This window comes from Manis javanica, chromosome 3 (genome assembly GCF_040802235.1).
Source record: "Manis javanica isolate MJ-LG chromosome 3, MJ_LKY, whole genome shotgun sequence".
Taxonomy (NCBI): Eukaryota; Metazoa; Chordata; class Mammalia; order Pholidota; family Manidae; genus Manis; species Manis javanica.
In genome coordinates, this window is record NC_133158.1 from 143,383,037 (window position 1) to 143,396,401 (window position 13,365).

The window sequence follows — 13,365 nt, forward strand, 5'->3', positions numbered from 1 at the left end:
TTCAGAGTTAGTTGTATTTGCTGTAGTTGGTTTCTTAGTATGTACGTGGGAGGAGGTTCCCTTGCCTTCCTGCTCCACCATCTTTTTTCCCCTCTTCCTTACAATATTTCTTAATGTAAATTAGCAAGTGGCTTTTGGGTACATTATCAATGTCTCTCTACATGAATCTGTTTCTCCATGGCAAAGGCAGCTTGCAGATACACTGATCAAGATTCCAGATATACAAATCAAACTAGACCCTGGAGTAAAAGTAAAATTCCAAACCTAGGGGCCCATCCAACCTGTCCACAACAGTACTATACTAATTATAGCAGCACAAATACTCATAACAAGCATGACTTATGCTTCCTCCATACCTAAATAAAGAAAAGAAAAGACCATATTGGTCTCTCTAGAGGTTAAATAGCAAAAGGAAATCTTGACTTGATAAATAAATCTTGATATCCTGTGGATTCTGTGGAAATATGCTTTGACATTTACCTCTAAGTAATGTACTTGCATAAAATTATTCAGTATTCAATCATCTTATTTCTATTAAGAAATCCATGCAGTTTACATAATAATTTTTAAAGGACAAATAAGCTTTTTTGTAGTTTGTTTTGAGTTTTAATATATTTTAGAAATAAAAAAGACCTTCCTCTAGTGACTAACATTTGCATATTCCTTGAGATTGTAAGGGTTTTTCATGTATATCAACTCATAATATGTATATCATTCTCATAACAATACTATGAGGAAGATAGAGGAGCTATTATCTCCATTCATAAATATGAGGAAAATGAGGCACAATGATGTTAAGTGAATATTACAATTCAGCAAATAAGAAATTGGAAACTAAAACTGACTTCTACCAACTCAGTACTCTAATATCCATTGATTGCCCAGTGATACTGAGATGATTAGTCTAATTTTTATGCTTCCCTGTAACATTTCAGTAGGTCTCCATTACAGAAATCTCAAGAAGAATACATGAGCTCTTATTCCACAGTTCTGACTTTAGCCATTGATTACATGGTCATACTGCAGTATGAGGATTTGCCTCATCCATCAAGAATATTTATGGAGCAGAAGACAAGTTCAAGAAAACTGTCCTTTGTCTCTACATAAAAGCCTAAAGGATTTGTTGCTAAAGTAAATTTCTAAATTTCACAGGGAAGAACAGCATACCATAGAATGTACATTAGGCAAATACTTTACCATTACAACTGACATGGTAATGAACAGAAAGCTGACAGCAATGTTAGATTTTCATGAGCCACGATATTAGTGATAAATAGTTACCAGGTAATTATCATTTTCAATTATGCAATTAACTCATGTCTCATGCCTCACAAATAAATAAAGAACATAAAACATAGCTTTTAAAAATAATATATTCTCATTAAAAAATTCTAGAGTTGTAGCTTACAGGTTTAAGAAATCTTTAAAGCACAGTTTAATAACAAATCTATTTCCAGTATGATGTTGTTCCATGATGTCCTCATTTTTCATTTTTGCCACTTATTACAAAATTATAAAAATCAAATGTACAGTGACATAAGCTGAGCCTCTGAATAATGAATATAACAAAAATATCCCCTGAAATAAATTTTAAGTGAACATTTTACACATACAGAAGTTCTCTGCACACTTTTAAATTTCCCAATTATCATCAGTTTGGTTTGTATTCTTGACTTGTTCCTGCCATCTGCATATAAATATCTACTGAGTATTGAGTAAGACTTGTACTATATTCTATCAATATACACCTATATATAACTTTTTAAACTATACATACAAAAGAGTACATGAGAGTACTGTTATGAAGCACTATCATGAGTACTACACCCACGAATGTACCACCTGCCCTGAAAACTGGATTGTGACCAATCTTTGTACCAGCCTAACAGTTCTTTCCCAACTCCTGCCTGTCCTCCACAAGTAGTTGCTATCCTCAATTTTGTGTTTTATCATCCCCCTTTTTAAAATAACATTATCACACATATCTGTAACCCTAAGTAATATATTTTTTAATTTGCTTGGTTTTTGAGCTTTATAAAAATGGCATCTTATTGTATATAGTTCTCTGCTTCTTCTTTTTTTCCCTCAATGTTATATTTCTAGATCCTTCCATGTTGTTGCAGATAGTTCCATCATTTTCACTGCTATATAAAATTTCACTGTGGGATTGTTCTATAGTTTATGTACTCATCTCTCTTCTATAGTCATTTGAGTTTCCAGTTTTTTGCTACTATGATCAACAATTTCATGAATTAATTTTGCACTATCTCTTGGTGCATATATGCAAGAGTTTTTCTAAGATCCATACCTAGGAGTGAAATTACTGGGTAATTGGGAATAAGAATGTTCAACTTCACAATGTAAAGCCAAATTGTTTTTGAAAATACACTCCTGCTATTTATGCTTTCACCAACAATGTGATCAAAGCTCCTTAATATAAGGGATGATTACTACAAATTTTATCTTTAAAGTGATTTTTAATACTGGTCCTTTCAGCTAATGGTTAACCATGATTGTGACTATTAAACCATACTGAATCTTTAGAGTTTCTCATAAAATCTCTCTAGATAAAAATTTTAATAAATCTTCAGTTTTAAATGCCATTTAAATGAAAATGAGAATCTGTTTTAGTAATACAGCTAAGAATTAATTCATCATATTAAATAAGTATAGTACTATATCAATCTGGACTTAGAATTTTGCTATCTCAGATATTCTGTCAAATGAAGAACTAACATCACAGATATGAACCATGTTGAATGTAATACAGTTTTATTTCACTAGACTCCAAAAGCACAAGGTCCTTTTCTGCAACCTAAGTTTTTATATTAATTACAGAGATATATCAAGGACACTTGTTTTCTGAATAAAATGTTTATGCTTTTGTACCAAGTCTGTGCCATACTTATCCTAAGAATACTTCATCTAATTGCCCTGGGCTTCCCTATGATAATCTTTCATATATTTTTTTATTGATGTATAGTTGATATGCAATATTATATTGGTTTCAAGCATACAACATAGTGACTTAACAGTTATTTATATTATTAAATGCTCACCCCAACTAGTATAGTTACTATCTATCAACATAGAAGGATGTTACAGAACTACTGACTATATTCTCTATGCTCTACTTTCATCACCACAACTACTTTATATTATGATTAAGGGTGTGTGCCTCTTTATCTCCTTCACCTAGTTCACTCACCCAACCCAACCTCTCCCGCATAGTAACCACCAGTCCCTTCTCAGTGTCTATGAGTCTATTACTTTTTCATTCATTTTTATGTTTTTAGATTCCAAGTATAAGTGAAATCATTTGATATTTGTCTTCCTCCACCTGGCTTATTTCACTTATCATTAATACCCTCTAGGTCTATCCATGTTGTCACAAATGGCAGGATCTCTTCCTTTTTATGGCTGAATAATATTCCATCATGTATATGGAGCACATCTTCCTTATCCATTCATCTATTGATGAGCACTTTGGTTGCTTCCATATCTTGGCTATTGTAAATAATGCTGCAGTGAATATAGGGGTGCATATCTTTTTGAATCAGGAATTTTGTTTTCTTCAAGTAAATTCCTAGAAGTCAAATTATTGGGTCAAATGGATTTCTATGTTTAGTTTTTTTGAGTAATCTCCACACCTCTTTCCATAGTGACTGCACCAATTTACATTCCCACCAACAATGTAGGCAAGTTCCCTCTTCTCCACGTCCTCACCAATATGTTTTATTTCTTGTCTTGTGAATAGCAGCCATTCTAACTGGTGTGAGGTGATATCTCATTCTGGTTTTGATTTGCATTTCCCTAATGATTAGCAATGTGCAGCCTCTTTTTGTGTGCCTGCCTATTGGCTATCTTTATGTCTTCTTAGGAAAAAATGTCTGTTCAGGTCCTCTGCCTATTTTTTAATCTGGTTATTTTGTTTTTTGGTGTTGACTTGCATGAATTCTTTATATGTTTTGGATGTTAACCCCTTATCAGATATCATTTGGATGTTAACCCCTTACCAGATACTGTAGATTGCCTTTTTGTTTTGTTAATGGTTTCCTTTGCTATACAGGAGCTTTTTGGTTTGATGTAGTCCCATTTGTTTATTTTTGCTTTTGTTTCCCTTGCCTGAGGAGACATATCAGGAAAAAATATTGCTCATGCTTATGTTCAAGAGATTTCACCTGTTTTCTTCTAATAGTTGTATGGTTCCATGTCTTACATCCAGGTCTTTGATCCATTTCAAGTTTACTTTTGTATATGGAGTTAGACAGTAATCCAGTTTCATTCTCTTGCATGTAGCTGTCCAGTTTTCCCAACACCAGTCATTGAAAAGGCTGTCTTTTCCCTGTTGTATATTCATGGCTCCTTTATCATATGTTAGTTGACCATATATGCATGGGTTTATATCTTGGTTCTCTATTCTATTCCACTCATCTATAGGTCTGTTCTTGTGCCAGTACCATACTGTTTTGATTACTGTAGCTTTTTAGTATAGCTTGAAATCAGGGAAATCAGTTTTGTTCTTCTTTTTAAAAATTGCTTTGGCTATTTTGGGTCTTTTGTGGTTCCATATAAATTTTAAGATTATTTGCTCTAGTTCACTGAAAAATACCATTAGTATTTTAATGAGGATATGATAATTTTCAAACAACTTCCTAAATTATAATGTTATCTAAAGCATTACCTAAATTTTTTATCCTAATTAACATTCATCAGTATTCTACCTAATAACACTGTGAACAGTTGCAAAATGAGACTTCTCATTGCTCTTAAACCAAAGACAAAAATCTTAATTATGGCCTTCCTGTCCTTCACAGCCTTATTCCATACCACTTGGCCCCTTGGCCCATCCACTTTAGCCACAGTTGCCTTCCTATAATTCCTAGAAAGCATCAGTCTCCCTTTTGACTCAGGGCCTTTATTCATGTAGCTCCATTTAGCTGGAATGCTCACTTTTTCCAAGCCTACTCTCCCATCCACACTCTTCCTAGTTAACTATCATTCATCAGATCTCAGCTCATATCTCATTCTCTCAAAAGCCCTTCCTGACTGCAATCAGGTCCTTCTTGCCCCCTCTCATAGCAACCTACACTTTTACTTCAGAGTGCTCATCAAAGTAATTTTTGTGATGTTTTTTAAGTTAATGTCTGTTCCCCCCCAACTCTTACTATAGTTCATATGATCCATGAGAGCAGGAACTGTGTCTGTTCTGCCCTCCACTGTAACTCTAGCACCTAGCGCAATGCCTGGCATACAATAGCACACTATAAATATTCATGAACAAATGTAGGTATTCTAAAATCATTATTTCAGCTACCCTTAAATTCTCTATACTATTGCTAATAACAAATGAAGTCAATCAATGTGAGTTTAAATCCTGGACAGCAATAAAAAGAAAAGAGAAGTCAAAGAATAAGTCACCCATGGATTGTTGAAAATTGACTTTGCTAACAGATACAAAACATTAAAAAACATTCAGAATTCCTTTACTTTTTCCTTTTTGTTTTACATTTTTGCTCATCTTATATTAAGATGATAGTTTCATTATGGTCACAGGGAAATTCTTCATAAGAACAAACATCTTTACAAAATGAGTGCTCCTTTGTTTCATTTTTCTAGGAGGCTATTTGTCCTTTTTCTTCTGAATGTAAGTTGTTTATATCTTAAGGCTACCATTGATATTGTAAATATTTTTCCCACCTTGTCACTTATCTTTCAATTGTCTATGATGCTTTGAAATACGAGTATGAGCTTTATTTGTTGTTTACATTTTATTTTTATAAAGTCAATTCTACCTTTTCCTTCATAATGTGTGCCTTTTATAATATGCTTAGAATGGACAAGTAATCTTTTTATTCCTCCATGCATTTCTCTCCAGCTATTTTTACCATAATCCCCAAGACAGTATAGAGTATAATTCATTCATTTATTCACTCATCTATTTACAAGTTTATCATTTATTCAGCACTTGTTGCGTGTCAGGTGCTGAATGAGGAACCAGGCAAAACTGACACAATTCCTATCTTCTGGAACTTATAGTGAGAAAGGGCTTGTAGAGATTAACATGTAATCACTCATTAATATACTATAGATTGGAAAATGTCATTAACCAAAGCATAAGCAAGCAGTATATGCTTCCTATGGTGAACATGCTGGTTGTAAAGTCAGGCAACAGAAGCTGGCAGCCCTTCTTTAATGGAAGAAATTGCCATTGTAGGGTTAGCTGTCCCTGTACCAGAGTTTATTACTTCCACCACGTTGATCTCTTTTCATTTCCACCCCAAAAATCACATGCCCATTATGATTAGCAGACATAATGTAGGGGGTTGCGGGATGGGGAGGGCTGTGCAACACAGAGAAGACAAGTAGTGATTATACAGCATCTTACTACACTGATGGACAGTGACTGTAATGGGGTATGTGGTGGGGACTTGGTGATGGGCGGAGTCTAGTAACCATAATGTCGCTCATGTAATTGTAGATTAATGATACCAAAAGAAAAAAAAACAACAACAACAAAAAAAAATAACATGCCCATCTACACCACTCAGAATATACTGTGTGGCTGGGAAAATTATCTAACCTCTTTGTACTTCAATATTCTTATCAGTAAAATAAACATAAATATCATACCTATTCCATATGTCACTTTAAATATTACAAGAGCTAATATACATGATGTGCTTAGAACAATGGCTGGAACATAGTGAGCATCCAGTAGAAGTGAATTACTATTAGTTGAAGGTGGTGAATAGATTCAGTAAGTTTATAAGCAACTCATAAATATAGAGCACAGTATGATAAGACCCTATCTGACATAAGACATTATGGGAATTTTTAGGAAAAAGGTATCATCTGAGTGGAGGGATCAGGAAGGTTTCCTGAAGTAGGGGATGAGAGGATTTGGACATATAGAAAAAGGGGGATAGGCTGGAGGGCACAGAGAGCCAGAAAGAAGAAACAGCACTCATTCTATTTGCTCACAGTGTTTCAAAAAGATGGAATCTTAGAGGAGCAGGAAATAAAGAATTGGTCACTTGGCACTGTATTTTGAAGAGCTTTGAATAATAAAGCTTATATTCTTTCATTGGCTATACAGAGGATAGCAGTTTTGACAGAGGAACAAGATCAGAATTAGGGTTCCTAGAGTAATTAAATCCACTCGAATCCATCATCATAGTAGAAAAATATCCCTCAAAACATATACCTTGTATTTGTTCACCCACATTCATAGCAACACTATTCACCACAGTCAAGAGATGGAAGCTACCCAAATATCCATTGACAAATAAAATGTGGTATAGACATACAATGGAATAGTATTCAGATTTAACAAGGAAGGAAATCTTATCACATGTTGCAACATGACCTGAAGGACATTATACTAAGTAAAATAAGTCAGTCACAGAAAGACAAATACTGTATGACTCCATTTATATGACATATATAGGGCAGTCAAATTCATGGAGACATAAAACAGAATGGTAATTGCCAAGGGTTGTGGAAAGGGGATAATGGGGAGTGGTTTTTTAGTGCATATAGGGTTTCAGTTGTACAAGATAAAAAATTCTAGAAATCTGTTTTATAACACCGTGAACATACTTAACCACTGAACTGTACACTTAAAAATAGTGAAGATGATAGATTTTGTTATGTGTTTTTTACAACAATATATTTTTTAAAGTCTTAGACCTTGCTGTTGGTAACTTCAGTATTTCCCACTACTAAACTGATTTGGAGACCTTTTTGAAAAAAGAGTCAGCCTTGTGAACATTCATCTCTGCAGCAGTAGAGCCAGTCTATCTTTTATGCAGTCCTCCTTTGAAACAGGCTGATCACATTTAGACTTAATGCCTCCGCAGGTACAACTCTATAGAAGTCAAGCTTAAACCAAAGCAACTTAGCACCAGAGGCTCTAGAAAGACGTTAAGAAACAGTAGGTCTCAAAGGTTGTGGCATCCAAACATGAAGTGACTGCATTTAGGCCACATGTCAAAATCATGGTTACACTTTTGGGAAGAGAAAGTTGTGAGTGGACATAAAGTCTAAAATAACACTCCGTTGTGATTGTAAACTCTTACTATTGGCTGACAATGTCTTTCAATAAGAATCCAACCTTGCTAGATGAAACCAGTCAGAAGTTGAAGACAAGGCCTGATTGCTGTAATTATACTTTTGAATCTAATTTTAAAATATCTATAACCTTACATCACAAATACCCTGTGCTTTGGGAGCTTAACAAAGGAGTGCATTCTTATTTGGGATTCATCCTGAAGATTAACAGTTACTAAGCAATTAAGCCTCATAATTCACATAGATGATTCTTGTGGGGAGTAAGGGGAGAGGAAGAGATAAAAGAGCATATAGGAGAATTTGATGGAAGGTGGAGGGAGATGTGGTTTGACAAAGGATATTTTTAAAGCTTCCTTCTTTTTTTATTTTTTTATTTTATTTTATTTTGGTATCATTAATCTACAATTACATGAAGAACATTATGTTTACTAGGCTCCCCTCTTCACCAAGTCCCCCCCACATAACCCCTTCACAGTCACTGTCCATCTGCATAGTAAGATGCTGTATGCTTCCCTTTTTTTTTAAAGAAATGAAAATGTAACAGGGTGAGTTAAAAAGAAATCAGTATTTTTTTTCAACTTTTTTGTTTGTTTTGATTTTGTATCCTTGTTTTGCTTTTTTATCCTTGGGAACAGCAACAAAAAAGTGAAAAAGTAATTTCCCTCTTCCTGTCTGTGAGAAAGAACCGCCAGACCTTGGGCTCTAGACAGGTGGATTCCCTAACCCTACAAACGTGCTAACACCTTTTTTAGTGGCATCTGTCAAGGCTGCCAGCAGACTACCCACACTGGCTTGGAAGATCTGTGCCTATGGGAGAGAAGGAAACAGCACTGAGGATGGGACAGTGGGCACCGAGGGGTTGGGACATGGCGCCTTGGGGGCACTGCGTGAGCTCCTGAGGGCTGAGCACCAGGTTTGTCACCTTGGGAGCCCATGCCAGGCTCAGAGGCCCAGGCTCGGGACAGAGGGAGCACATGCGACGATGAGAGATCACTGCTGCTTCTGGCTGCAGCCAAGCATGAGGTGGACACACAGCCAGGCAAGCAAGACCTGCTTCAGATGGGCAAGGCCACTGGATGGCCTCAAGGAGAGGCTTCTTTTTCAGTCAGGATTCCCTAAGACTAGTCAACATGACTGCTTTAAAACTGTTAGAGTAATATAATAATAATAGTAATATAAACTGTTTAAGACTGTTTAAAACCTTCAAAATTGTTATAATCCTCAAGCATTTACTTTCAGAGACACCACCTCACATCAGATAAAATATATTGCAATGCACCCATGTCCCACATTAAATAAAATTTCTTTGGCCAAAAACTTTTTTGAGTTTTCATAGTTTTGCTTCTGAGATTATATTCCCATGTCTAATTTAATTTATGTTTGGCTCAAATATTTGGGAAAAATATTGAGCATACTATAGAAAAAAATTTAAACTGCTTTTTCAAAGGTGCTAGAGTTTTTAATACTAAATTTAATTATTAATAAATATGCAACAATAGAACATTTTGTAAGAATTTAATTAATCATGCATTCATTTTGACTTGGCTACTTTTTTTTTTTATAAATTATTTTCTTTTGGTATCATTAATCTACAATTATATGAAGAACATTATGTTTACTAGGCTCCCCCTTTCACCAAGTCCCCCCCCACATGCCCCTTCACAGTCACTGTCCATCTGCATAGTAAGATGCTGTAAAATCACTACTTGTCTTCTCTGTGTTGCACAGCCCTCCCCGTGCCCCCCACGCACTATACATGCTAATTGTAATGCCCCCTTTCTTTTTCCCCACCCTTATCCCTCCCTTCCCACCCATCCTCCCCAGTCCCATTCCCTTTGGTAACTGTTAGTCCATTCTTGGGTTCTGTGATTCTGCTGCTGGTTTGTTCCTTCAGTTTTCCTTTGTTCTTATACTCCACAGATGAGTGAAATCATTTGGTACTTGTCTTTCTCTGCCTGGCTTATTTCACTGAGCATAATAGCCTCTAGCTCCATCCATGTTGTGAATGGTAGGATTTGTTTTCTTCTTATGGCTGCATAATATTCCATTTTGTATACATACCACATCTTCTTTATCCATGTATCTACTGATGGACATTTAGGTTGCTTCCATATCTTGGCTATTGTAAATAGTGCAGCGATAAACATGGGGGTGCATCTGTCTTTTTCAAACTGGAGTGCTGCATTCTTAGGGTACTTTTGTTTTTAATGAGTGACCTTTTTAAATCTTCAGGTCTTAACATTATCACAAGCCTCTGAAAAGCTCATGGGTCCTAGTGCTCTGACACTAGGGTCTCGTGTATAAAATATTCCTGGATGGGTCCTAGGAAAAGGGAAGGGGCTATAAGGATGGTCAACATTCGATAGATTGTGTAACTGGATTTCACAATAGCAACAGCAGATAACAACAACTTAGAGATAATAACAAAAATTAAGACACAACAATATTTTGATACAGGTAACAAAAATTATAGTAATCCTCAAGCCAAAGGAGGTTCCTAATAACAAAAATTATAATAATCCTCAAGCCAGAGGAAGTTCTCAATCCACAAAGATTTCAGGGGTGATAAAGACACATGTCTTAATGACACCAACATAGGCAAATCTTGTCCATCAGGTAAGATGCATGCAAGACAGTGGTCCTGTGATAGGACTGTAGCAGGAACGGGATCCCTTCCAGGTCTAGTATACCATACATTTACTCCTTTCCCCATGGGGGTTACTGAAGGGTCTATATATAGTGCTACTGGAGGTGCATGCACTGGCCATAATGATAAAACAAAACTCCAGTAAGATGCTCCTACCTTCTGGCCGTTCAGAGTATACTACGTGAGCTTTGGCAGCCACTCTGCTGTTATTCCAGGAATACACAGGAGGCCAGCTTCCAGGCCTTGTCCCCAAGGTGCCAGGAGAGCCAGCCATCATTGGTCCATGTGTTGAAAGTTCCAAGGACACATCCACTCAATGGACTCGCCAGGGTTCAGTGCAGTTGGTGCTGGCAGCAAGATATTATTCTGGTGGCCAAACCTCGACTTCAGTGATTCTTCCTTGGTTTGTACTTGCAGTTGTATAGGGGAGGCAGCTGTATGTATTAACATGTCTATGGGCTCAGGGTTCCCTTTCGGGGTCTCTTGTTCAAATGCCATAGCACGGTCCATAAACAGACTGACCATCCCAGCAGACTATTGGTATCTGACGTTAGTCCAGATTTTAACAGGCCATTGTGCCTCTCTATCATGCCTGCTATGGTAGGATTATATGGTAAATGAAACTTCCATTTGATTCCCAGCTGTCGCACCCATTCATGAAGTGTATGTCCAGTAAAATGGGTGCCCAATTCACTCTCAATTACCTGTGGTCAGCCATAGGCAGCAAAGAGATGCTCCAGGCCTCTTTTGGTAATCTGCTGGTCTGCCCAACATGTAGGAAAAGCAACCAGAAGTCCAGTAGCTGTATCCACACAAGTCATCGCATACAGATATCCTTCTGACACAGGTAGAGGCCCAATATAATCTATCTGCCACCACATGAGGGGTATTGGCCTCTTAGCTATTGTCCCATGTTGCTGTGGAACTCGGTGTCCCTTTTGGAGCACATGACACACTCCTGCCAGGCTCTACTAACTTCTTCAAAGGTCAAAGGCAAGCCCCACCAGCAGGCTACAGCCCACACTGTCTTTTGCCCCACATGCAACAAATGCTGCTGTAACCATCAGGCTACAGCAGAGGCAGGCTTTCTTCTAAGTAACGTGTCTGGCCCAATTTATATGCGTCAGCATTTCCTGGGGCTCCCAGTGGCAAATGACCTGTCACATGGTATACTGTAATTATTTCAGTCTGACCACAGGCCCATAAGTCTTGCCACAATTCTTGCCTCCAAAGGGGTCAGTGACCAACCAGCCAGTTGGCACGGTACCAGGCTGGTAGCCACAGGGTCAAGCCCCGATAGACAGCCCAGCTGTCAGTGCAGACAACTATAGGGGAGGGCTCCTGGCTGATTACAAGCCACATAGCCCACATCTCTGCTCATTGGCTGCTCTTCCCCTCATCATCTTCCATCCATGTTGTCTCAGTCTTAGGATGGAAAGCTATGGCCCTCCATTTTGGGGGCTGCCCACGGCTGGAGACATCCGTGTACCATGTGTCTTTGGGTATAGGGGCTCTTCCCTCCTGATAGGGACTCTCTGCCACTAATGGTTCTGAAGCAAGTTCTTCCTGCTTTTCACTAGTATATGTCACCAGCCCCAGTAAGCATTGGAGTTCTTTACTTAAGGGGCTACTAGAGAGGGTACTACACTGCTGTAGGTAAGCACCCCACTTAGCCAGTGTGGGCATTTGTGCCACACCACTCCTTGGCTTTTGGGTCCAGTCTCGTACCCACCCCAAGATGGGATAGGTGTTTATTACCTTTATTGGGGCCATTCCAGTGATGGGTTCTGTAGCCATCAAGGCATGACACACAGCAGCTAGTTGTTTTTCTATCAAAGTGTATCATGCCTCTGCCCCTTTTCAGAGTTGTGACCAGAATCCAATTGGTTGGTGAGTTCATTCAAGCCGCTGCCAGAGACCCCAGCCATAACTGTCTTCAGTCACATGAACATCCAGCCCACAGGCCTTGATGGGTCTATCACACTCAGGCCTGCATGGCCTTGACTGCCCGTTTTGCTGTAGTAAAGGCAGATGCACATGTCTCATCCCAGTCCCACCCGATGCCCTTTCATACCAACCAGTATAAGGGCTTCAGAATTTGTGCCAAGTGCGGGATAAACACTCTCCAGTAGCCTAGAAGACCCAGAAACTCCTGTAGCAATGCTACAGTTGTAGGGCTAGGAAAGGCCTGGATTTTATCTATAACTGCTTCTGGCATTACTTTGGTCTTACTCAACCAGACGACCCCCAAGAATTTGACAGACAAACCAGGTCCCTGACAAACAGTAACAGACAAACTTGGTACTGTTCACAGCCCATCTTTTCTCCTGTAAATGTTGCTGCAGTCTACATGCTGCACTTTCTAGATCTGAAAGAGAATCAGACGTTAGCATGATATCATCAATATAATGGTACAGCTGCACCATTGGCGGTTTCTCCCATATAGCCAAGTCCTGGGGTACAAGTCCATGACAGATGGTGGGGCTGTGGAGGTATCCCTGTGGAAGGACAGTGAAAGTACATTGCCATCCTTCCCACATGAAGGCAAACTGTTCCTGACTTTCCTGCTCAATGTCAATGGAAAAGAAAGCATTAGCAAGATCTACCACATAATGATATGTTCCTAGTTCATGGCTGAGGGTATC